Genomic DNA, 6,778 nt, shown 5'->3' with positions numbered 1-6,778 from the left:
TTAGATTAACCCAATGTTAGATTTTTGAGCAGTCTGGGGTCTCTGGATTTTAATGTAACTGACAGATCTCCGCAATCCATTACTCTGTGATCTAGGAATTCTGATGTCGCCATTAGTAAAGAAACAAGATTAATGTCCTTGCCTTCAATTATATGGCGCCAAATTTGCGGGGATATTGAATGACGCCTAGCTGTGGATTGGGAGGAGGAACCAAAAGCTGAAGCAGTGGCAAGGTTGAAGACAGGAGGATCTTCTGAAGGTACCAATGTTAGAGCTGAACCGGAAGTAGCTGTAGCTGCGACTGGAGCTACTGCAGGAATAGAGGAGAAAACTGAAAGAGCTGAAGTTTGCTTCTCTTGTTCAATATTAGACATCCTTTTATCTAAATCACTCAGTTTGGTATTGACCGAGGATAATGAGTTGGAAAATGGCTGCATAAAAGTTTTGATCTCTTGAAAAATCAAGGAGTGCTCTTGTTGGATTGATCTGGCTGAAGCAGGTTCCTGCTGTTTTGAAGTTCTGGCTGTCGGGATGAATTGTTCTGATGCAGACTGCCTTCTGTCTGGTTGGGGCTGTTGAACTACTGAGTGCAGCTGAGGAGTTTTTTTTAGGAGGAAAGACAGGTTCTGCGGAGATGGAGTTGCAGTAGAGAATGAATAGAGATTCCCGATTGCTACCTGCTAGGATCGCGTTATAAGTTTATTTTAAAGTCCAATCCTTCCAGTATAATCGCTCTGGAGGTGCATCCTGAGCCTGGAGTCATTTAGAATGACGAAGATTAGCTCCTGGTGTACCCTGAGAATCTTGGTTGAGAGGCAGCTGTTCGGATCTCACAGAGCCACTGCACGGAGACAGAAATGGAGGGGTGATTTGACCCTGATTTTGAAGCTGCAGGAGAATGAGCTGCTACAGACACAAAATCTGTGGAGTTGTCAGAGTCCGAAGAGAGTTGATGTAAGTACTCCATTTTAATGCAATTTGCTGGTTTAGGAGAAATCAATGGGTCTTGCAATCCGCTTTGGTTTAAGCCTAAACGAAAAAACACAAGACAACTAGAAGGAAGTGACTGAGGTTTAAATAGAATAGATTTAATTAGTGGAAGAAGATGATAGGGCACATGGGCCTAGTACCTCCCCCTGAACCACACTTAAAGGTTAACATTTGATGTAAGGCCTGGAGTGTGGTGGGTAAGTAAAAGCTGTGAACATGCATTGGGAAGCAATGCACTGTTTGAGCAAGTCTATTGACAATAAGTTGTCACATCCAGACTATTAAAGAATGTCATAGTAAGCCTCAAAAGTAATCTACCAGTAGGAGGAATAAGTTAGGGTTTAGTATCTAATGGTGTGAACAGCACTGAAAGTGAATGCTGCCTAAAGGAATGCAAGCTTACCTTTTGTTTGCACTGTGGTATTGGCCTTGAGTGCCTGAGTAAATAATAGGCTGCCATGTCCAGGGTCTAACGGGCAAGAATATGTAGTTATGAACATGATTATATGTATTACATCACACAGTCAGATGCATCTAATGAGTTAGTATAGGCCTTTATTATTATATATTGAAATGGGTTTATCATGCCACACTCAATGACTGTAGCTAGAAGGATTCATATCTTCCAGACCCATTACAAACTATTAGAAACGTTTGTCAGTGGAGACAATACATACATGATTACATATTTTACAGATGCTTCAATAGTACTACTACTCACCAAATTGAATCCTTTGCCTCACTTCAGGGGATACCTTAAACCTGATGGTTGTGCTCCCATTCTAGTGAGCTGAATTTCAGTCTCTTCCATTTGTTAGCTTTGTGTTCTTTCTTACCTCAGGTCCCTTATATACAACAATTTAATATGACACACCTATATTCAACTAGCCCATTAGTTTGAGCTGTAATCATGTAATTGCTATCTCTGCAATCTTTGAAATACAAACGTGTGGTCCTTTTGTAGTTGTACACCAGACTTTATTATTGCTTCTCCAATTGAGTTGTATATCTTGAATATAGATATATATATTTCCCAACAATTAGGCGGTTTGCCTAGTTTGCACAATGGATAAGATGCAACCCATTGTGTTTATTTGCTCTGGTTAAAGAATAAATGACATGTTCTAACAATTGCATTATTACTCATTAAGAAAAGGCAGGAAAGGAAACTTGGATGTGTCTAAACTAACTGTATGGCTGCAATGGGGGGTGTTGTTGGAATTGGCCAGTTATGCACATTGTATATAGTAAGGTAAAGACACTGAAATATTCATCCGTTCACATCAAATATTTTATGTATTAAGTGTTTCACAATGTATATATATCTACAGTTCCATTGACAACCATTGGAGGATTGTTTTTATTCATAACACCGCAAGATACTTTTACTAATTTCCTATTATTTTGTATATAATAGTATAGCTACACTATAGAACCGTGGTACATTTTTATAGGGGTATAGCTTCACACAATCTGCATTTACTTAATCGTATTAAAGTAAGAATGATGTGTGTCATTCTCATCTTATTTACAATGTAAAATTGACATGCTTACATGTCTGTATAGGTTAGCCTAAGTATACGCAATAAAATATAGGAAGCTGAAGTTCAGGTCGTCACTCATATTATTTGCATCCCAGTTTTTGTTCTGTCCTTTAAGCTCATATGCCAATTGATTTATCAAAGTTGAATGATGATCACTTTGTTTAAGTCCCTTTTGTCATATCATGTTGACCTGCTTTTTGTCTGAGTATCCCACAAGGGTCATCCCTTCTACAAGTGCATGTAACCTGGCCCAACACGGATTTGTGTGGCACATATGCCAATGGAGTTTGTATGTCATAGCTAAATATCCCTGTGCCATGTATTTACATATCCTAAATGAAATACAAACTGAAATTAGAATTTCAATGTAGATGTAAAATAAAAAATACAGGCCTGCGTAAACCATTGTGCAATCAGTTTTTAACATTATATATAGGGGTCTATCTAAATCGCGATTTCGCGGATTTCGCGGAAATCGCAAAATTGAGGGGTCACCCTCAATGCATACAAACAAGTACAGAGAGGAAAAAAAAACCTTGTTTAAATAAACTACTGCACAACGCAAGTGATGCAAACTACTTGTCTTCCTTCTGTAGAACGCCCTTTTTGATTCCTTTGCCGTCCCGTGTGCATTCCTGTTAAGCAAAAAACAAACAAACAAAAAACGTCATACGTCATACGCTGCATACATTGACTTTATTAAAGTATGCCAGATGCCCTTGTGTAACCGAGTTTTTGGGCTGTTTCTAATCAATTTCCACATCTGTATAACTTGGCAAAGCTTTGCCTTAACTTCAGAACGTGCAGTCTCAATGTATGGGCAAGTCAACTGCAGGGGGATGCTGCATACTCGCCTTTAACAAATGACAGCACTCTGTTTTAGTAAGGAAGCAAGTACCACTATTTTTAGACTTTATAGTGTTCTGAAATACTGTCTACTTAGGTTTATTTAATGTTTAAACATGTCCGCGAAATGTCCGCAAAATCCTAATTTTATTCCGCAACATACCCGTGAAAAATATGTCAATTTACCGCGATTTAAGTAGACCCCTATATATATAACTGGAGCCAAACGTACTGCCCAGAGTCAGAAAGCTCTGTCTCAGTCGCAGGTCATGGGTCCTCCAACAGGATAATGACCCAAAACACACAGCTAAAAGCACCCAAGAATGGATAAGAACAAAACATTGGACTATTCTGAAGTGGCCTTCTATGAGTCCTGATCTGAATCCTATCGAACATCTATGGAAAGAGCTGAAACTTGCAGTCTGGAGAAGGCACCCATCAAACCTGAGACAGCTGGAGCAGTTTGCTCAGGAAGAGTGGACCAAACTACCTGTTAACAGGTGCAGAAGTCTCAGTGAGAGCTACAGAAAATGTCTGATTGCAGTGATTGGCTCTAAAGGTTGTGCAACAAAATATTAGGTTAGCGGTCCCATCATTTTTGTCCATGCCATTTTCATTTGTTTTATTATTTACAATATTATGTTGAATAAAAAATCAAAAGCAAAGTCTGATTTCTATTAAATATGGAATAAACAATGGTGGATGCCAATTACATTTGTCAGTTTCAATTTATTTCAGAGAAAATTGTGCATTCTTCATTTTTTGTGGAGGGGTACCAACAAATTTGAGCATGTCTGTAGTCTGTGGCATGGTGGTGTGGTGGTTAGCGCTGCTGCCTCATAGCTCCAGGGTCCCAGGTTTGATTCCCGTTTCAGGGGAGTTTGCATGTTCTCCCCGTATTCGTGTTGGTTTTCATCAGGCACACCAGTTTCCGCCCCTCATCCAAAAACATACTGGTCAGGTTGATTGGTCACTCTAAATTGCCCTCTGTGTGCATGCTTGTGTGAGTGAGAGTTGGCCAGTGATGGACTGGTGTCCCATCCTGGGTGTAGTCCTGCCTTGCACCATGTCTGCCGGGTTAAGCTCCAGCTCACCGTGACTCTGTATTGGATGAAGTGGTTATTGATGATGGATGGTTAATATTTGTAATAATGCATTTATTGACATCCACATGTTCTCCGATTTTAATAAACATTTGGACTGAACGTGTTTAATTTTCCCACACATAAATTGTCAAAATCCCACATCAAGTATAATATATACATTTAGTGGTGCACAGTTCTGCTCCTCTAGAGTCGCAGTCAGTCCAGCAGGTTTTTGTAGCTGTCTGTAAATCTCCAACTGCTTAAGAGCAAATAAAAAGGTTAACTTGTCCAATTAAGCAAATTAATTCAAATCAGGTAATGAAGGCCTCAGGGGGATCAAAAAATGAAAACCTTCTTGCCCCAGAGTTATGCACCCCTGACAAAGTAGATGTTAACACAGTCATTCATTCATTCACAGTTGTCTGAAGGTTTGTTTTTTTATTTATTTCAAAGCACGTATTTATCTGTTTTGATTGAAGTCCTGCTTTCCTGTCAAAAGTATTATGGAAACAAACAAGGAGATCAAAATTGCAAACAAAGCAAACTTTATTACACATATATAATGCAGTTTGGATATAGTATTTACTTTTGACTTCAAGTTAAACCATTGAAACTATTTTTATTTTCAATTAACTATATTTGCATGCCACAGTCCTGCGAGCAGTACCCAATGAAAGACTGGTCATTATAGAAGCCTTTTGGATTCCTCTTTTACCATTACCTAAATAACCTGGTGGAGTGTCTTTAAATGTAGTGCTGCAATGCAGGCACTCAGAAATAAAAAAATTCCTTGTAATACATAGCTTTTTTTCCAAATCTGTCCAATCGGAAATGCCTGCAAGTAGGAAATATATACAGTGTTTTTTTTGGGTTTTTTTTTACAATATGTCTGTCTTAAATGTTTTTATATAGCTACACCACTTCATACTTTTAGCTGTATAAAAATAGCAACTGTCGTACAATAAGAATTTGAAATTTAAGCAGCCTCTGTTTGTATTTATTTAATTCAAGTAGGGCCTAAACAAAGTTAGTAGTAATATTACTATAGCTTATGTCAAAAGTTTGATTGATGAGCCTTTTGACTTTTTAGGGACCTTTTGACCTTATGTGTGTGAAAATATGAATATATAATGAGGGGGCGTGGATTTATGAATTTATGAATATATAATGAGGGGGGCGTAGATTTTATATAGGAGTATGGAATATATATATATATATATATATATATATATATATATATATATATATATATATATATATATATATATATATATATATATAAAAAAAACAGACCCCTATGTATTTAACAAGCGCTTATAAACATTAAATATTTATAAATGTAAAGAGTTTGAAATAAAAATAATTACTGTTGGTAGGATTCAAACCCACGCTGACAATTAAGTCAAATGGATCTTAAGTCCATCGCCTTAACCACTCAGCCACAACAGTTTTTCTTAAAACATTAATAAATAAAAAATAAGAATTAAACTTACTGGGGTTCTGAGAATCATGGTGGTTAGGTGTTTGAGCAAAAGGTTGAAATGATTGAGACTACGAAGGGTTTTTTTTGTTTTGTTTTTTTAAAAGGGCAAGTTTGGGCATGTTTTCAGACCTCATAAAAGGAGGAAAATATTTGTGCAGTTTATTAGATCGTTACCCAAGATGTCTCATACCGGCGTTAGTTCCTGCTCTGAGAAAGTGGATCTTGAGGATAGGCAAATGTCTGAAGTTATAAAAGCCTTTAAAAAAATGCACATTAGCCCTTCCTCTGAGGCTAAAGAAACCACAGACTGCAAAAAAGCTCAAGAGAGTCCAAGCATGGGGTCTTTAAGCATCCGTCCCAAGGATCCTCTGTGGACTGTACATACTCCTCAGTGGACTGAACTGAAAATAGACCCAAAATGAGAGAGAGGGGCGGGTGTTTAGGGTAACTCAGAAAACGACCCTAGGGGCGGTGCCCCTTGGACCCCGCATTCATAGATCTCTGTTAAGCCATCTCAAAGGATCCCCCATGGGGCCAGAGGCATCCTCACCCATCATAGGCTGACACATGATCGTAAGGGAACATACTAAAGGGGCCCCCACACACTCTTTTGATTGAAGGAGTCTGCTGCCATGTCGCCTGCAAACTTTAGATACTTCTCTGAAAATGTTAGGTTCAAGAACGGCAATCTTGAGATGGATTGGACCACTGAAGAAATGACCCAGCTTATAAAAGACTTTGAAAATGTTCCCCTCCTCAACCCTGCAGAGTCTGACGACACCGACGGTCCTTTAGGCATCTCTCTTGAAAAAGTATTAAAGATCTCTAGG

General features: G+C 38.3%; 1 non-coding gene across 1 annotated transcript; it reads right to left on the bottom strand.

The window, feature by feature from the left end:
* Positions 1 to 5,829: 5,829 nt before the first annotated feature.
* Positions 5,830 to 5,914, bottom strand: trnal-uaa (transfer RNA leucine (anticodon UAA)). Its single transcript has one exon. It is a non-coding gene; the product is annotated as a tRNA-Leu (tRNA).
* Between the last annotated feature and the right edge of the window lie 864 nt (positions 5,915 to 6,778).

This window comes from Acipenser ruthenus, chromosome 7 (genome assembly GCF_902713425.1).
Source record: "Acipenser ruthenus chromosome 7, fAciRut3.2 maternal haplotype, whole genome shotgun sequence".
NCBI classification, from domain to species: domain Eukaryota; kingdom Metazoa; phylum Chordata; class Actinopteri; order Acipenseriformes; family Acipenseridae; genus Acipenser; species Acipenser ruthenus.
The sequence above is the reverse complement of the archived record's forward strand: the minus strand, read 5'-3'. Positions and strand labels throughout refer to the sequence as shown.